Source organism: Schistocerca americana, chromosome 1, assembly GCF_021461395.2.
Source record: "Schistocerca americana isolate TAMUIC-IGC-003095 chromosome 1, iqSchAmer2.1, whole genome shotgun sequence".
Taxonomy (NCBI): domain Eukaryota; kingdom Metazoa; phylum Arthropoda; class Insecta; order Orthoptera; family Acrididae; genus Schistocerca; species Schistocerca americana.
Window position 1 is genome coordinate 194,416,936 of NC_060119.1, and position 19,112 is coordinate 194,436,047.

Consider the following 19,112-nt stretch of genomic DNA (forward strand, 5'->3'; position numbering starts at 1 on the left):
TCGACCGACAGACTGGACGTGTGTACGCGTTTTGGCCGACCGACCGAATAACATTCCTTGTCGCGGTGTCGGTCGGCTAAGACCACCCGACAGCCAACCCCCTATATGCCCCCCCCCCCTTCACAGCACACCACACATCAAATAATGCTGTATGTAGCGCTGTCGAGCCAGTCACCTGACAAAAGTTCCCCTTTTGTCCCTGAGCGCGGGATTAAATGCTGATCTAATATAAATGTTAGGCTGCGAGGCAGACGAAATTTTAAGGACAGAGTTTCCGGAGAAATTTAAAGACTGTAGATGGGTGCGCGACCCGTTGTAGGAGGAATATAGTGATACACATGTACGAAACGAAGCACTCTTTTCATTTTTTTAACGAATCAGTGTGTGGCACTTAAAAAGAATAAAACTCTGTCGACCTTATGTATTTCTGCAGGTTTTTGTTCGATACTTACAGGAAATGAAAGCTAAATACCGAAATATCGACACTCAATGGACGTTGACTGATAAAACATACTTGTTCTATTTTTAGAAGTATAAAAATATCCAACCTATGTACAAGCCCTCTGCTATGAACAACAAATGTGGGATTCTTTTTTACAGTTCTAACAGTTGCTGAATGCTTCATTTCTTATGTATTTTTTGTATTTATTGGATGACGTGCCCCACACCATGTGTAGTCTTTCTTCTTCAAACCTGAAATGAGTTTCTTAATATTGCTGATCATCTTTAATGCTACACACATAAATAAATTACGTTTACATGAGATTCTTTTTTATTTTGCATTATCATGATGAACTTCCTCAATCAGTTATAAATCACGTTGCATGCTTCAGGAATCACTTTAGGAGGATACAACAGTACCAAATTTCAGGTCCTTGTAAGCGGCTAGAAATCATAACGTAGCTAACAGACTCACACTACTGTATTATTTTTCGTTAAAAATAGTCCGCTATTTTCAGCAGTTCGGAAATGCATGATTCATCCAATCTTTGATAGTTACGAAATCATCAGCTTCCAGCTGCTTAAGTAAATGGCACTGAGCACTATGGGACTTAACATCTGAGGTCATCAGTCCCCTATAACTTAGAACTACTTAAATCTAACTAACCTAAGGACAACACACATATCCATGCCCGAGCCAGGATTCGAACCTGCGACCGTAGCGGTCGCGCGGTTCCAAACTGACGAGCCTAGAACCGCTTGGGCACACCGGCCGGCGCTTAAGTAACAGAACGTGGGTTAATTTCTTACCTTACATTAACCGCTTCTTTGCTCACAGCTTTCTCTAGACTGTTTTTTGCCTTGTTACCTCTAAAACAGCTACGACAAACCCTCGTTTTTGTTTCTGTTTAGAATCTAGAGGGATCTCGTGGGACATAAACTCATTGATCTTAAGATAAACAAATCACAATAGGACAGCGCTGTAACCGTCGAGTGCAGTCGGACGGGTGTGTGTAGGCTGCTACGAAATTGGTCAGTCAGCCGATAAATTGGTGCATGTGTAGGGGCTTGTACAGGTAATACTGTAAGCCAAGTAGTTAATTGATTAGCTGACGCCCGCACCACGCCGGCACGGTAGCTCAGCGTGTTCGGCCAGAGAGCCAGTTGGCCTCTGTAATAAAAAACTGAGTGGAAGGATCAATCTCCGAACTTGAACAGGATGTCTTGCGACGTCCGCAACGACCGAACGCAACGATCAATAATGAACAAAATTGGAAAAAAAAAAAAACGTGGTCGTGCGGTAGCGTTCTCGCTTCCCACGCCCGGGTTCCCGGGTTCGATTCCCGGCGGGGTCAGGGATTTTCTCTGCCTCGTGATGGCTGGGTGTTGTGTGCTGTCCTTAGGTTAGTTAGGTTTAAGTAGTTCTAAGTTCTAGGGGACTGATGACCATAGATGTTAAGTCCCATAGTGCTCAGAGCCATTTTTGATTAGCTGACGCTCATGCCTTCCTGGAGTGCTGCCTTAGTTGAGCTCTTGCCTATGACCTCTTCGTGCAGCGACAGCACAACAACACAGGTCATCCACTTTCCTCAGTGGGAGAGTCGTAAGACGGCGGCCACGTGGCGCGGTGAACATTCGGACGCGCGCGCTGCACTTGTACGGAGGTGGACTGCCAGTCACCGCATCACATCGCGAGCAGTACGTCGCTTCTTCAACAGGTACGCAGGCCAGCTTTGTTTGTTATCCTTAACACGCCTATAGCTTTTGAGTCTGTAAATAAATCGGACACGTCGTAAGACATTGAAAAATTCGAACTGTTTTTATAACGGTAGCACAGGAAAAGTCTACATCCGATAGTAATTGAGAAATATTATTCGTGCGAGCCTGTACTTTGATCTAAATGCAGAAAGCATGTTGATTTCATTAAGTAATGGGAAAAGTAATGTCACTGACAAATTTGTTAAATTTTTCCCTTTATTGGCATAATACTGGTCTCCGAAATGCAGCACGTTAAACCTTAAAGTTATATTTATATACTGCAAATAACGATATCTGCATTTGAGCCATAGTTACGAACTACAAGTTTGTTAATGGTGTAGTTTCATTTTTTAGTGTTGTGTATGACGTACGGTGTTACAATCGTTGATCTCAACCATTAACTAAGGCGCCATCATTCATGTAGAACCGTTTAACGCGAGAGTGAGATACTCTTATTCGGCTAACAGATCTCCATGCCCTTAGCAGAATGCTGCCATAAAGAATTTGCTCTTATCTGATGGGTTGGAGACTAACCTCATTCAGCTTTTTCAATAATAGTATCTTACTGCTCTACATAACTAACGGTTTGCTTGGGTAACAACGCTTTTGAGAATGTTTCGGACTGATTAATGGTTCGCCATATATATTCCGCTCTGTGATCGAAAGATGCCACTCATAAACCGGTCGTTGAAGTATAAATTTTGTATAGTTTATATACAACACGTCAACTGATGCTGTTAAAAGGGATATAAAGTTAGTCGCGGCTAAGTTAGAATGAAATAATGAAGCTACTTGTTAAAACAACTTAGATTAAACGAGGTCGCTTTCGTTCCAAGCAGGTTTTACAATCTTTTGTAAGGTTAATTGTAAAAACCCATTTATGTTTACTGATTAGCTACCAACAGGCCGCGTCTAAGCAGAAAGTGCGAGCAGGAGACGATTGGGGTGAGGTTGGGTGGAGGAGGAGGAATTTGTTCACAAACTAATAAAATTCATGAATTTTTCACACTAAGTTAATGTGAATCCACGCAGCTCTGGATATCACGCGGTAGAACGCATGAAGTATAGATATGATGCTAAACACTAGAAATGCGACACTTTCTCTACCGTATGCAAGAAAAAGGCTTTAATAAAACGTATACAAGATGGCAAATAGTTAAGCTGAGTGAAAATATAAAATTTTAGAGCCAGTGACAGAGCTGCAACAAAATATCGCGAAAGTACTGAACAATAAGTTACAACCTGTCATTTTAACCAGAGACGCATAGCGTCTCTCATACTAATATGGTAACTAAGCCTTATGATCAAGCGTGTTTTAGTTGTTTAAAAATACCTCTAGTTCTGCTTGATAATGGGGGTGGAGAATTGGAATTTTCTTCTTAGTGCGTTGAGAAAATAGCCTTAATACTGTCCACATAAAAATTGGCATCACATTCGTAGGTACAACTGAAAGCTAAACGATCTTCAGACCTAACTTATAACTAGGGCTATACTACTGTTTCCCCGCAACCTACATCGAATGAAAGTCTACTCAGTCAACTCAGCGTTGTGTTAGTGGAAATGTGTTTCCTGGGAATATGTTTGTGCTCTTAGATTCATTTGCGTAACCAGTTCGCGGTCCAAGATGGTCCACTTGTTTGTATAGAGCAGTGGTAATCACAGGTCTATCTACGATGAAATATTTAAAGAATTATAAAACGCTTAAGTACAAATAAAGTATGTGTCTTAGCGTTTGCTGACATCGCTAAAGGTAGTGACGTATCGCCCCCATACAGCCCTCCACTGCCCCCCCCCCCCCCCCGCCGAACTTAACGAACGAGAATAAATATCGAAAGGCCCTATCTCATAGATGTTGCGTGCAACCTACGAAAGCTTTTGTTTTATAATTCTAGAAACATTTAGTTCGTGAGTTAATTTCCAGTTTAGCCCGGGAAAGATGATCTTTGCATGCGGAAAATTAATGGAATCACCAGTGGTTTCTCTTCCTTAACAACCAGCACCGAGCGCAGTGCCTAAGTCACTGGACTAGCATTCGTATCCCCATCGAGGAATGTGGAATATGGTTTTTTATATAGCTTCATTAAAACATTCAAGGGGTTTCCTGTGGGTTCTTTCCTTTGAAGAGAACGCTGTCAGTTTCCTCCCCCAACCGGATGCAATCCCAGCTCATGGATAGTCTTAAATGATCTCTGCGACGAGCTGTTAAATCTGTTTTCTTCCCTTCTCCAACTAGCGAGCGGATAGATAGTTTAATTTACATGGAATGCATAACTAAAGTTACCATTTTCCCGTTTTCATTTAAAATGTCAATGTTTTTCCTAGCACACTAAAGCTGAAGTCTTTCTTCCCGTTATCTGCCACATTGTGCTCAGTTTGTTGACATTGACGTCAAATAGAACCATAGGTTAACCAGGAATGCAAAAATCTTAGGGAAATCGCTAAACTTCGATGAAGCCTTGTTAACCTTACAAGGTATTACTAAATGATTTTAAAGCGTTTTCAGTAATGCAGTACTACTAGCTCTTCAGATATTTTTTAATCCTAAGGATTGTGGTGGTCTTACGTATTTACTGGACAGATTCAGCGTTTGGTGTAGAACTGGAGACGTCATCTGAGCTAATGTGAAACGTTCGTACGTAATGTTAAAAATTGATTTTTCGCATTATTTAATAGTGATTTTTGCATAAAGGTATACTTCCGGAAAGGGTCAATTCCTTGTAGCTAATTTTTCTAAGCTTCTTTGGCGTGGCTCCGAAAATACGTCGAATTTTCGTGAAATATCGTCAACCTGCATCACAGTGAATGCGTTACTAACGCATGATCCAGTTCACTGTTGATAAACTAATGTAAATAATTAAGAAGCTAAAAACTGGAAATTATCTTACACAACACTATCACCAATTTCTCTACATGGAGGAAATATTTACAGAAAGTGTCACCTAGTTTTACGTTCATCAGTATTCCAAATTTAGCTAGCTGTTTCAGCATAAGACGATTAAGTAAATAAATATCCCGCCCGTTAACACGAACTTTCAACTTATGAACTGCACTGTCATGATGGGTTAATTTAATGTCATCAGAGTGAAGCTTGCTATCGAAACATTACTAGTGGTCAACATGCACGACGATGGTGGAAAATTTAAACATTCCGTCGCGGCATTACTAGCCGTGCCACATAGCATTCCACACCAACACACAACGAATGTTGTTGCGAAGACAGCCGAATTGTCTGTGTGAATTTAAAATGAGGAATTACTACGCAATACATAACATTGGTTTCTACCAGCGACCCAATTATTACCTTTTATCGCATCCCTTTTGAATGACAGTAGAATATAATTAGAATATACATTGGGCCTTTAGATCAATTGGTAATGCGTTTCTGTTGGTCTTGTACGCCCATATTATCCTTCTGCGACATAACACTAAGATCTCTGATGTGCATGCCAGGCAGTGTCGGATGAAGGCTCGCAGTAATCAATGGACCGTTTTTCCTCGGTCATTAATAAGGTCTACATGAGGTAATCGGACACGTAGTGTATTGTTACACACACATAGTGACAGCTGTTAATATTGCCCTCATAACGAAAAAGGTGGACCTCGGTTGCTAAGAGATACGGTGAGTGTAGAATTAAGGAAAATAGTGCAAACACCGTAAATTACGCTCTTCTCTAATTTCGTGTAACTTTTTGTTCCGTGAAACACTGGGACCTCGTAAATGCTGACAAACTGTGGCTAAACTCGAGGTTTTGTAACATACAATTCACCAGGGTGCTGTAATTACACAGTTCAGAGAATCAGCGTGAGAGTCAACAGTACAATGAAAATTAGTTTTATTCTACAAACTGTTATTTCCAATGTGTTTTGATTCTGACCAATGTGCAGACATAATTTTATTCATCAAACATGTTTCGTACGGTATTAGCTACTACTCTTGATACTGTTATAAGTTTTCGCAATGCAGAAAGCAATTTCCGTCAATACTGTCGTGAACTGGATGAAATTGGGGGGGGGGGGGGGGGGGGGGAGGGAGGAACTGAGGTTGGGATGAGATAGGCAGATAGGTGAGATGGGAGATGGGAGAGGAGATGGAGGAAGAGGACAACCAAAAAGCGCGTGCATGTAACCATAACTGTGTTACTCGCCTTTCTTTCATCTGCATGTCCCAAGGTGCCATTATCTATGTGACGAACCAAAATATGAAGAGCAGAAAGACATCGCTGCATTTAGATTTGAGACTGAAATCTTTCGTGGATGAACTTCAGATGATTCAAAAAAATCTTTGATTTTTCGTCACCATAGGTCCTTGCTACAAAAGTGTTGCCAATGTATCTCCAAAATACTTCCGGTTTCAAGCAAGGAGATTCCAGTACCGACGCATGCAGACTTAAAATCACTTGCAAATAGCTGTTACCAACCTTCCCAGACGGAGTGTTGTCAGAACTTAGGTTCACGGAGAAAATAGCGTTGCTAACGAAATGTGTGCAGGATGCGATTCTACACTTACATGGTGTTTCCGAAGCTAATAGGCATAAGGCGCAACGAATGAAACCGCAGATGGGCGTAAGGAAAAAAGGAAGATATACAGGTATTTAAATCCACAGCATTCTTGGAATACGTTGGAGACGTTTCGTCAAAAATATAGGTCGGATGCTGGCCAATGACAAAGTTAGTGATTTCTCGCCCTCTACTGAAGACAGAAGCACTTTTGGATTTCGCCTACTTGATGCTTCACTATGCTAGGGTTAACATCCTCCTGGGAGTGAGGTCATTCGTATTTAGGGCAGAAAACTCGTATAGCTCATGAAAAATGCATGGAACACCGAAGATACATCATGATCTTACATCCCATCAAATCGTCTGTGAAAGAGCACAGGTGGGTTTATGTGGATTCGTGGTCATGTCGGTCTGCCAGGAAACGAGGCTGCTGACGCTGCTTTCAAGGCTGCAGGCCTCGTACCTCATCCCACTAGTACCCATATCCCCCCTCCCCCTCCCCCACTGATCTGTGTTGCTGTCTGTCAGGAGGTGGTGTCACTCTGGTATCACCTGTGGTCCTCCCTTCGTGGGAATAAGCTCAGGTCTATTAATCCTCACAGCGGCTTGGACGATCTCATGTCGGCCCTCCAGCTGAGAGGAAGTCTTTTGAACTCGGTTGCGTATTGGGCACTGCCTTTCTAGCCATCGTCATTTGATAAGCAGCGCTCCCCCACTACTCTGTATGCATTGTGCTGAAGATTTAACTGTTCGCCACTTCCTGACGGAATGCCCAGTTTTTAACCGTTTGTTTCCGCTTGGGTTTGCCGTCTGAGCTGCCGGCCGTTTTAGCAAATCATGCGCGGCCTGTCGACCGTGTTCTACTTTTTATCCGTCAAAGCAATATGGCGAAGGCCATTTAATTTTTCGTTTTGGACCTGCGTTTCCGTATGGTGTCTTTTGTAGCCCTTTCTCCACGTCACTGTTTTTTAGCTGTCTTCTCTTATGTCAGTTGCGATTGACGTAAAGTCGTTTTTTAACTCCTTTGTCTTCCTGTTCTATAGTTTCGACTTGGGCACGTATGACCCCAATTGTTTTTGCGTCCCAAAACAAAACTAATTAATTTTCCGGATTTGAGTTGGTATTATCCACATAAACCCCCGACCTCATATCCCAGACAGTCGGTTCCCAGAGCTCTGTATTAAATGTCCCTCTATTTTTAGAGGCCGTCAATGTTCTAGCAGCAGCTGCGGGTTCTTCAGCATCACCCTGCTTATATGCCGGCGATTTTTGCTTTTATTATTGCTCTTCTAGTGTGGGTATTGCCGAATGCTGACAGCAGGGTCCCATTCAAAATGTTCTGTCATGGGCCCTCGCCAACTGCTTTCAATTTTCCGCCGCCAAAACTTGTCATGCACTTCTGTCGCGCTCATACTGTTTACTCACAGCCATAACTTTACGTCGAGGACTAATGTGGTGAAGACTTAGTGTTTTTTGGGACGTCTTCGATGATTGGCTGAGGTGCTGACATGGCTGTCTCGTCTTTGCCAACTTGAGAAAAGGTGCTGGCTGCACCTTATTACTTAGATGCCTCAGTAACACCAGCTTGGGTGCAGTTTACTGATTATCATATATTTTATTTTGAACCTTTCTTTTTTGTATATTATTATTATTGTTTATTTACTTTACAATCCCATAAAACGAAATATTTCTACCGAAACTACCCTTCTGCAGCTTTAAAAGCCGCGATCCCGTCCTTTCTTCATTATGGGAGACTGACATATGGTTTGGCATCACCCTCGGCATATATGTTAAACATATGTGAAATATATTTGATATTTGCCTATACAAGCAAAGCGACAGATAAAAAAGGTGATTTTAAACCCCTAGGACGATTTCAACAAATATGGTACACACATTAGATAGAAACTGGAAAGAAATACTGTATATGTATAAGCACCAGCCTCCTATTGGTGTGGACGCGATAACCTGGAGAGAAGAGAGGAGAAAGGGGTGGTCAGACAGCGAGGTTGAAGGAGATAGGCAAAACTGAGAGGAGGAGACAAAAAGGGGAGAGTAGAAGACGGAGGCTTAAAGGAAAGGGGAGGGGAGAAACGTGGAGGGATGTAGGTAATTGACAGGGACAGGTGGGATAAATATAGGGAAGAGGGATGGTAGGTAGTAGAGGCCAGGAGATGATGATGGTGGTAGAGACAGCTAGAGGGGGGGGGGGGGGGGGAGTAGATGGACTAACAGGGGACTGGAATAAATAAATACCTGGGAATTGCAGGGTTTCTCAGCTAACACGAGATAATTTGGTTCTAAAATGACAATTGAATGCTTTTGTCGTCAAGCCACACGAAGTATCGAAAAGTGGAGTGCTTAAGAGAGCCTGAAACATAGCACTCTTAAATTACCTGATAATGAAACAGTGATATGGTTTCCATCTGCCACTGAACTATTCAATGAAGTATAACCAAGTGTTCACTGTAATTACTAAGAGTATTACTACAGTCAGGCTATTTCTGAGTTACTCTTTTCCATGTTACGTTAAACGCTTTAGCGGAAGTCTTTCTGACCAACAGTTCTCTATCTCTGAGCCTTAGGTGGCTAAGGCGTCATTACGAAAATTTTTCTGGCATCATGCCGCTGATCCTAAACGCTCAGTGACGGTGTTTGAACATGCAACACCGCATACCTGTCTGACTGAAGATTTCAGCCATCAGCCAAACGTCCTAGGATCCCTCGAGAGAACATGGCATCCGACTCCCGACGTCAATCCTCTCAGCTGTGCCGACAGTTTTCTTACATTGGCAGCTCTTTTGGCACTGGGCTTCTATAGTCTCTTGCATCGATGTAAAGGTCACGTTTTGATCAAGTCATGTCTCCATCTACAAAAATCGTAAACACTAGCTGTTGTGTAAATAATCAGTTTTTTACTTTTACGGTCTTTTAACTTGATCTTCCTGCTCGATTCTTCTTGAATTTTATTGATCTAAGCTTCGAATATATTAAACGCCATCGTACCAAACGGCCCACGCCATTGCTCACTGTGGACTAGGCCGTATACTCTAGTAGAAATAAATTACGTTCCTCTTTCGTTGATCAGTGCACGATATCTGCCGGCCGGTGTGGCCGTGCGGTTCTAAGTGCTTCAGTTTGGAACCGCGTGACCGCTACGGTCGCAGGTTCGAATCCTGCCTTGGGCATGGATGTGTGTGATGTCCTTAGGTTAGTTAGGTTTAAGTAGTTCTAAGTTCTAGGGGACTGATGACCTGAGAAGTTAAGTCCCATAGTGCTCAGAGCCATTTTTGCACGATATCTAATCTAAAGTATCTGGACACCATAAGACGCCACGAGAGGCGTATCTGTTATTGTAATAGAAAGTGGGGACGTAAAAGTTTTCTGTGTATGGTACAGCGTCATATTGTATAAAACTACTGCTAGAGAAAACCAACGTTTCGGCCAAGGTTGCAGCTGCCTTGTTCTGGGTCTACTGGTGCGTTCTAGTTATTCAGTGTCCCCTGCATTTTGTTATTACTGTTCACTGCGCATGCCATTACGTCATAATTTTAAAGAGACATTCCATTTCACTGGTCAGTTAAGGAAGGAGGAGAGGGAAAATAAAGTTCCCTCTTCTTCTTCCTTAAGTGAACAATGAAATGAACTATCTTTTTAAAAGTACGACTTAATGCCATACGCAGTGAACAGTAATAACAAAATGCAGGGGACACTGAATAACTAGAACGCACCAGTAGACCCAGAACAAGACAGCTGCAGCCTTGGCCGAAACGTTGGTTTCCTCCAGCAGTGCTTTCACACAATATGACACGGTACCACATACAGAAAACTTTTATGTCGACTGACTGGCCGCGGAATCCTACGAAATTATGAAAGTGGGAAGTTGTGTAATGTCAGTAGAGAAGCAATAACAGCAGAAGAGCTTAGTGGCCTCTAACGTGGACTGCTCATCGGCTGTCTCTTGAGTAACAAATCAATCAGATCGTCCTAAAGCTGCCCAAGTCGACTTGTCAGTGTGAAGAAAGAAAGCGAGGGACAACCACAGCTAAGTAAAGATATCGTGTCCGCACGGACAGGGGCCGTAGAGCATTGTGAAGTTTGTTTGCAAAAAGTCGAATTAAATCTGCGAAACAAAACATTTATAAAAGGGATGCTATGGTCGTGCAGCTAACCACAAGTCAGAAATTTCTGTAGTCAATGGAATAGACGATTGACGAGGTGTAAAAAGCGACGCTGATTAACAGTGGATGCCAGGAAACGTGTGATGTGGAATGATAAATCGCGCTAAGCACTGCGGTAACTGAATGCAAGTGTGCGCGTTTGCCGAGTGCCTGGGGAACGTTATCTTTCAACACGTGTAGTGCCAACAGTGAAGTACTTAGTAGGTGGTGTTGGGGAATGAGGGTGTGATCACATTATTGCACTCAATGAAACAATGCGGGAGGATATGGACAAATTATACGGCACTTTGTACTGTAGAGGAACAGTTTGGAGAGGGCGACTGATGTATCAGCATTACAATCCACCCTGTTACAAAGCAGTTCCTGTGAGTCAGTGGTTCGTGGACAAGAACATTTATGAAACGGATTGGCCTGCCCTGCTCAGTCACCACCTGAACCCAACGGAACACCGTAGCGATGAGAAAATGTCACCTTCACTCCAGACTCCAGCGTCCAACATTGCTAACTTCTCTGGTTTCGGCTGGGCTGCCATCCCTACGCATACATTCAGGCACATCATTGGGAGTATTGTTGGCAGAGTTGAAGCCTTCTTTAGGGCTAAGGATGGACACATCCTATATTAACATTATTAAGTGTCCGGATGCTTCAGATCACATAGTGGTCTGTTAGCAAGTGTCCTCAACCTCTTGCGTCCCAGTTTTCGAAGCTGTTTCCGGCGCGCCAGTTTCCCAGTGCCAGCAATTGTCAGCTTCATCGCCGCCAGTCTGTTACCGATTTGTGTGGGTAATCACGTAAGTTTCCCAGGAATCCGCGGTTGGCAATTGCTCTGTGGTTTCTCTAACAGCTGCGTGGCTCACACCAAACATAACGGAAAGCCCAAGTATCCCATATGGCTACTCTCCAGAAACTCCTTTTGTTCCCGTGACTTGTCTACTTCACATTGTCCGTTCCGTTGAAACACCTGACATTCACCATGGCTCTTGGGTTCAACTGCTGACGGTACAAGATGTGCCATATTTACGATAATTAAGCAAAAATTTTGTCCGTCGTATATTAACTAACGTAACAACGCAAGGAATTCGACTCGACAAAATATTAATACTGAAATGAGGTTCATACTGCGAATTTTATCGTTCTGACGACAGAAACGACTTTCATTTGCCAACTGCCAAGTTATTAAACCTTGCCAACAGTAGTAAGAGAAACTTTCAGATTAGGTCGTTGAAATGTGTATAAATACTGTTGAAATAACGGAATTTCTTAATTACATGTCCTAACAGAGGAAGCCACAATAATTAAAACACAAATGTTCAGAATAGAGGTGCTTCTCTCAAGCTTCTCAGTCAGCCTGTGAAATCATTCAATACTTCAGACTGGCTGCGTTTTGCAAAATACAATAATTCACATTCGCGAACACGATTCACAGTATTGCAGAATATTGCCGGTATGTTTTCAGATTTAATTAGAGAGGAGCTCCTGTAACCTCATTTCCAGGGAGAGAAAAATACGTAGATTTTGCAACAAGCTGAAACTATCGAAAACAGTTTCATGGCAAATACTGTACTTTGAAGTCAACTCAAATCAAACTTAAACTGGTGATAGAAATAAATGTCCATTGGCTTCGTATATCGTTTTAGGGGAGTCAAATTTATCATTATCGCATTACAAGATGTGCCTTCACTGAACATTCAACAGAGCAATGCTCTTTCAGCAGAATTTTCTTGAAGTATATGCCAGAAGAATCTTAGACGACATTAAACCATCCTTTTGATCAAGCCTCGCGACGTCATTAACACTTTTGAGACAGAAGTTTTGTAGTTTGTTGTTCAACGATTGGCACAAAGCACAATTTTCTCCTGGAAGCACATGCGAACATTCATTGGTTACGTTGATTTAGAATAAAATTATGCACCATAAATATGTCACACTGTGGAAGAGACTTTCTGAGTATAGAAGCCGAAAAAATTCTTAAGGTAATTTACATTGGTTGGTTTTCATATTCAAGTTACCAATCGCAGGTGAAAGAGCGTTGCTCCCGGAGTCAGATGTATGGAGAAGCTGGTACAGTATACTGAGAAAAGGAATAAGGGTACCAGATGCGATATCACACAGCATGTACAGGCACAACTAACTATATTCGCTTTCATTTCAAAAGACTTGAAGAAGAATGTAATTCCAATTCCAAAGAAAGCATGTGCTGACGGTTGTGTGAACTACCGAACTTTTAGTTCAATAAGTCATGGTTGCAAAATACTAATACGAATTCTTTACAGAGGGATGGAAAAACTTCGAAGAAGATCAGTTTAGTTTCAGGGGAGACGTAGCGACACACGAGGCAGTACTTGACCCTACCAGTACCCTCAGAAGATAGGATAAGGAAAGGCAAACTTAAGTGTAAAGGGTGGTCCATTGATCGTGACCGGGCCAAATATCTCACGAAATAAACGTCAAACGAAAAAATTACAAAGAACGAAACTTGTCTAGCTTGAAGGGGAAAACCAGATGGCGGTATGGTTGGTCCGCTAGATGGCGCTGCCATAGGTCAAACGAATATCAACTGCGTTTTTAAATTGGAACCCCCATTTTTTATTAGATATTCGTGTAGTATGTGAGGAAATATGAATGTTTTAGTTGGTCCACTTTTGCGCTTTGTGATAGATAGCGCTGTAATAGTAACAAACATATGGCTTGTAATTTTAGACGAACAGTTCCTAACAGGTAGTTTTCTTTAAATTAAAATACAGAACATAGGTACTTTTGAACATTTTATTTCGGTTGTTCCAATGTAATACATGTACCTTTGTGAACTTGTCATTTCTGAGAATGCATGCTGTTACAGGGTGATTACCTGTAAATATCACACTAATGCAATAAATGCTCAAAATGATGTCCGTCAGCCTCGATGCATTTCGCAATACGTATAACGACATTCCTCTCAACAGCGAGTCGTTCGCCTTCCGTAATGTTCGCACATGAATTGACAATGCGCTGACGCATGTTGTCAGGCGTTGTCGGTGGATCACGATAGCAAATATCCTTCAGATTTCCCCACAGAAAGAAATCCGGGGACGTCAGATCCGGTGAACGTGCGGGCACAGTATGGTGCTTCCACGACCAATCCACCTGTCATGAAATATGCTATTCAATACCGCTTCAACCGCACCCGAGCTATGTGCCGGACATCCATCGTGTTGGAAGTACATCGCCATTCTGTCACGCGGTGAAACATCCTGCAGTATCATCGGTAGAACATTACGTAGGAAATCACCATACATTGCACCAATTAGATTGCCATCGATAAGATGGGGGACAATTATCCTTCCTCCCATAATGCCGCACCATACATTAACCGGCCAAGGTCGCAGATGTTCCACTTGTCGCAGCCATCGTGGATTTTCCGCTGCTCAATAGTGCATATTATGCCGGTTTACGTTACCGCTGTTAGTGAATGACGCTTCGTCGCTAATAGAACGCGTGCAAAAAAAATCTGTGATCGTCCTGTAATTTCTCTTGTGCCCAGTGGCAGAACTATACACGACGTTCAAAGTCGTCGCCATGCAATCCCTGGTGCATAGGAATAAGGTACGGGAGCAATCGACGTTGATGTAGCATTCTCAACACCGATGTTTTTGAGATTCCGATTCTCGCGCTATTTGTCTGCTAGTAATATGCAGATTAGCCGCGACAGCAGCTAAAACACCTACTTGGGCATCATCATTTGTTGCAGGTCGTGGTTGAAGTTTCACATGTGGCTGAACACTTCTTGTTTCCTTAAATAACGTAGCTATCCGGCGAACGGTCCGGACACTTGGATGGATACCGAGCAGCATACATAGCACACGCCCGTTGGGCATTTTGATCACAATAGCCATACATCAACACGATATCGGCCTTTTCCGCAATTGGTAAACGGTCCATTTTAACACGGGTATTGTATTACGAAGCAAATACCGTCCGCACTGGAGGAATGTTACGTGATACCACGTACTTATACGTTTGTGACTATTACAGTGCCATCTATCATAAAGCGAAAAAATTGGTCCAACTAAAACATTCATATTTCTTTACATACTACACGAATATGTAATAAAAATGGGGGTTCCTATTTAAAATAACGCAGCTGATATCCGTTTAACCTGTGGCGGCGCCATCTAGCGGGCCAACCATAGCACCATCTGGTTTCCCCCTTCAAGCTAGACGAGTTTCGTTATTTGTAGTTTTTTCGTTTGATGCTTATTTCGTGAGATATTTGGCCCGGTCACTATCAATGGACCACCCTGTATAGCATTTGTAGACTTAGAGAAAACTTTTGACAATGTTGTCTGGAATACTCTTTGAAATTCTGAAGGTACCAATAGTAAAATAAAGGGAGCGAAAGAATATTTACAACCTGTCCAAAAACCAAGCGGCAATTAAAACAGACGAGGGGCTTGGAAGGGAAGCAGTGGTTCAGAAGGGAGCGAGACAGGATTGCAGCCTATCGCCAATGTTACTCGCACGCAGTAAAGGAAATCACAGCAAGATTTGGAACAGGAAGAAAAATACAGGGAGAAGAAATAAGACATTGACGTATGTGGCGACACTGTAAATCTGTCACACAGCAAAGGATTTGGAAGAGCAGTTGAACAGAATGGACTGTCTTGAAAGGAGGATTTAAGATGATAATCAACAAAATGAAAAGTAATGTGATGGAACGTAATCGAATTAAATCACGTGATGCTGAGGAAATTAGATTAGGAAACGGAACACTTAAAGTAGTAGAGGAGTTTTGCTATTTGGGCAGCAAACAAAATAGCTGACGGTGGCCGAAGTAGAGAGGATGTAAAATGTTGACTGGTTGTGGCAAGAAAAGTGTCTGAAGAAATGGATTATACAGTAAATATAGATTTAAGTGTTGGAGAAATCTTTCCTGAAAGTATTTGTGTGGAACTGAAACATGGACGATAAACAGTTTTGACAACAACCCAGGGAATCAGTTCTTTTGCGAGTTAGTGTGTGGCGCACAGGAGGCCCCAAGCTATTGCACCCCATTCTTCCTTTCTGAGCTGTATTTCCTTCACTGTGCCCCTCATTCCCCATCCTCACTCCTTCCCTCTGTCTTCCGTTTTCTGTCGACGTGGCTCTCCACCAAGTTTCCTTCATTCCTTGCGGTTTTGTTCCTCTTGTCTGTTCTTATCGTTTTTGGCATTTTAGGTCCCGCCTTGGGAGTTTAGCACTTATAATGTTTCTGTTTTCATTGTGAGCCTAGCGTCTACGATGAGGATCTCTCTCTCACCTTCCTTCCCCTCTTCCTTCCCAGCAGTAGCCTTACTCTGCCCTGCTAGGTCACCGACGTGTGTAGGCAGTGTGTGCGTCGGGGCTGTTACATACCCATCTGGCGAGCCCCTGACAACACAGGAATCACAATATGATACGTGAGTTGTTGCCTCCTCTTGTATGCCAAGGATTGGTTGCTTATCATCCTGGAGCATTAGAACTCCTGCCAAAAGCCACCATGCCAGATGACCCTTGCTGTGCTGGGTGGCGCCCAAGGGGAGGGCCCCTGATAGAGTGGGTGCATGGAGCGTATCAAGCTGAAAAACTCTGACCAGGAGTGATAAAAGATCACTGAGCGCTGCTTCATATCATCGTGCAGGCTTCCCTTCCCTGGCTACAACCTGGGAGGAGAGCCAAGCTCGCTGTCTTGGGATGAAACCCTTTCCCCAGTACCTGGTATGTACTAGGACAGATGGGGACACACTCACTGCCACAAAGCCATTGTTATTTAAGCAGAATATCGAAGAAAAGTTTGAGAAAGTGAAATGTCGTAGTAGGATGAAGTTGATTCACTGTTGATCAAATCTGCTGCTGCCATTCAATCTGCAGCTCTTCAAGTTGTGATCGTCTTGGTGGCGTCCCAGTATCTATTACCCCTCACCAATCTCTGGATATGGTACAAGGAGTGATTTTTCATAGAACACTCATTCTTTAACGGCGCGTATGACCCCAGTTGTTTCTGCGCCCTAAAACAAAACAATCATCCTCCAAACTGATGAACTCCAGGCTAATCTGGAGCAATGGTATTCGTTTTGTTCAGCATGTGCAGAAGAGTCATCAAGTCAACGACATTGATAGTGGCGCCTTTTTCTGAATTTAGAGGGCCATATCCTCCCAGAGAAAGCAATGGGTTTTAGTCACCGATGTGACGTGAACCCATAGAGCCCACCATCCATGAGTTAAGTTTTTGAGCACCTATCTTCTCTCTCTATGGTGGACCCCTTGTGTGGTAACCGGACACCCACTCCATGAGGGTAGCCTCTCTGTTCCGCCACTTGTGTGTGTCAGTTGCTGTGACTGCCTCTCTCCATGCTCGCCAGACTGCCCATCTTACATGAGAAAAAAGAAGATCCAAGAATAAAAGTCCATGGATCATCTAATGCCGAGGCTCACAAAAAGTACGACCAACCCAGTGTTGATGTATTCTTCTTCTGTCACGGTTACATCCTTTCCCCTCTTACCTCTTCCTTAGCACCATCCCCTCTCTCCTCCTCTTACACTATGGTTCCCACACTCCCCCCTCCACATGGTGATCCCTCTCCCCAGCCAAAGAAATGCCCACCTTCTTAGGCACCTGGTGGTGAAAGGGGTCCCCACAGGAAACCATCCCCCCTCCTCCCAGCACCTTTCAGATCAGGCGCCTCCTACCACAACTCGGTCATGTGACATGCCGTCTGTGAGCCATATGATCACACATTCTTTCGTTTCTGGATCTTGCAGAAGCCTGCTCTCTCTGTATGCCCTACACTTCTCAACCTGTAGTAATAGTAGTAAGTAGTAGTAGTAGTAGTAGAAGAAGAACAGGTGGAGGAGGAGAACATAAATTCCAGGTGCTCCCAGAGGAGCCATTTCCCCCTCGCAACCTGAGTCTGACATCTTTCTTACATCCCTCCATCTTTATCGGTGATCACCACTGACCTGGCAACATAACATCCCCACGTGACTTCTTTGTCCAACCTGGTCTCTCGCCACATAATAATCCAGTGTAATTGCAACGGATATTACCATCACCTACCAGAAATGCAACAATGTATTTCCTATTATTCTGCATTCTGTCATGCTCTTCAAGAAATGCACTTCCATGATGACCAACCACTCTCCTACATTTCGTGGATACTGGGTCTTCTGTTAGAACCATGTCAGCATCTGGAGATGTCTGCACTTTGGTTTGCACCGATGTCACTAGTGGCTGAATCCCCTTTGTATCAACCTGGAAGCAATGGCGATGAGAGTGAGAACCACTCCAGCAATCAACATTTACAATGTCTACCTCCCTCTAGGTAGGCCACTTCCTTGTGTTGACCTGCCAACCTTAGTACAGCAAATCCCGCCTCAGTCTCCTCCTTAGGGACTTCGGGGGACTTCAGTGCTCTGCACCCCCGTGGTGGAGTGCTATTTTGGCGGATAGGGACCTTCTAATTGAACAAATTATAGCAGTCTTCTATTAGTCTTGTCAATGACGGTTCCCCAATCCAGTGCCGCTCAAGGCACGTTTTCTGTTCTCACGATCTGCTCCCCTGCTCTCAATGGCTTCCCTATGTAGCTCATGCCATGATGGTCTTTGTGACAGTGACCAGTTTCCGGTGATTCCATCGTTCCCTTGCCGCCGCCAGGCCCCCATGTTGGGCATTCCGCAGAGCCAGTTGTTCTTTATGTATGTCTGCTGTGCACTTACCATTCTCCCGGATTAGCATTTAAGCATTCGTGTAAGACGTCTCTGCCACTATTCTTCATGCCGCTGGCACTGCTATCCCCCTATCCACAGCTCCAGCTCATTGTCGATCGGTACTGTGGTGGACCAAGAACGTAGCAGTCGCTACCCAGGACCACCGACTGCCGCTGCATCGATTTAGACGATACCCTGCGCAGATCAACCTTCTCGTTTTTAAGTGCCTTCATGCTAAGGCTAGCTACCGTATCAAGCAAAGTAATAAGGAATGCTGAGAACGCTAAAGCTCCTCCCAGGGGACACATGCCTCTCCATCCCAGGTTTACCCCAAGCTCTGTAGCATTCTGGGCCACCAGTGACAATCACCTGTCCAGGATCTCCTACAGTATGCTCTGTGTACTGGTCCATAAGTCCTTGCAGAACACATCACGAAACACTTTGTGACAGCAACAGCGTCCTCTTCCTATCCTGATACCTTCCTCTAGGAGAAACGATGAGTTAACCAAATCCCCAACTCCCACCAAGCTGAA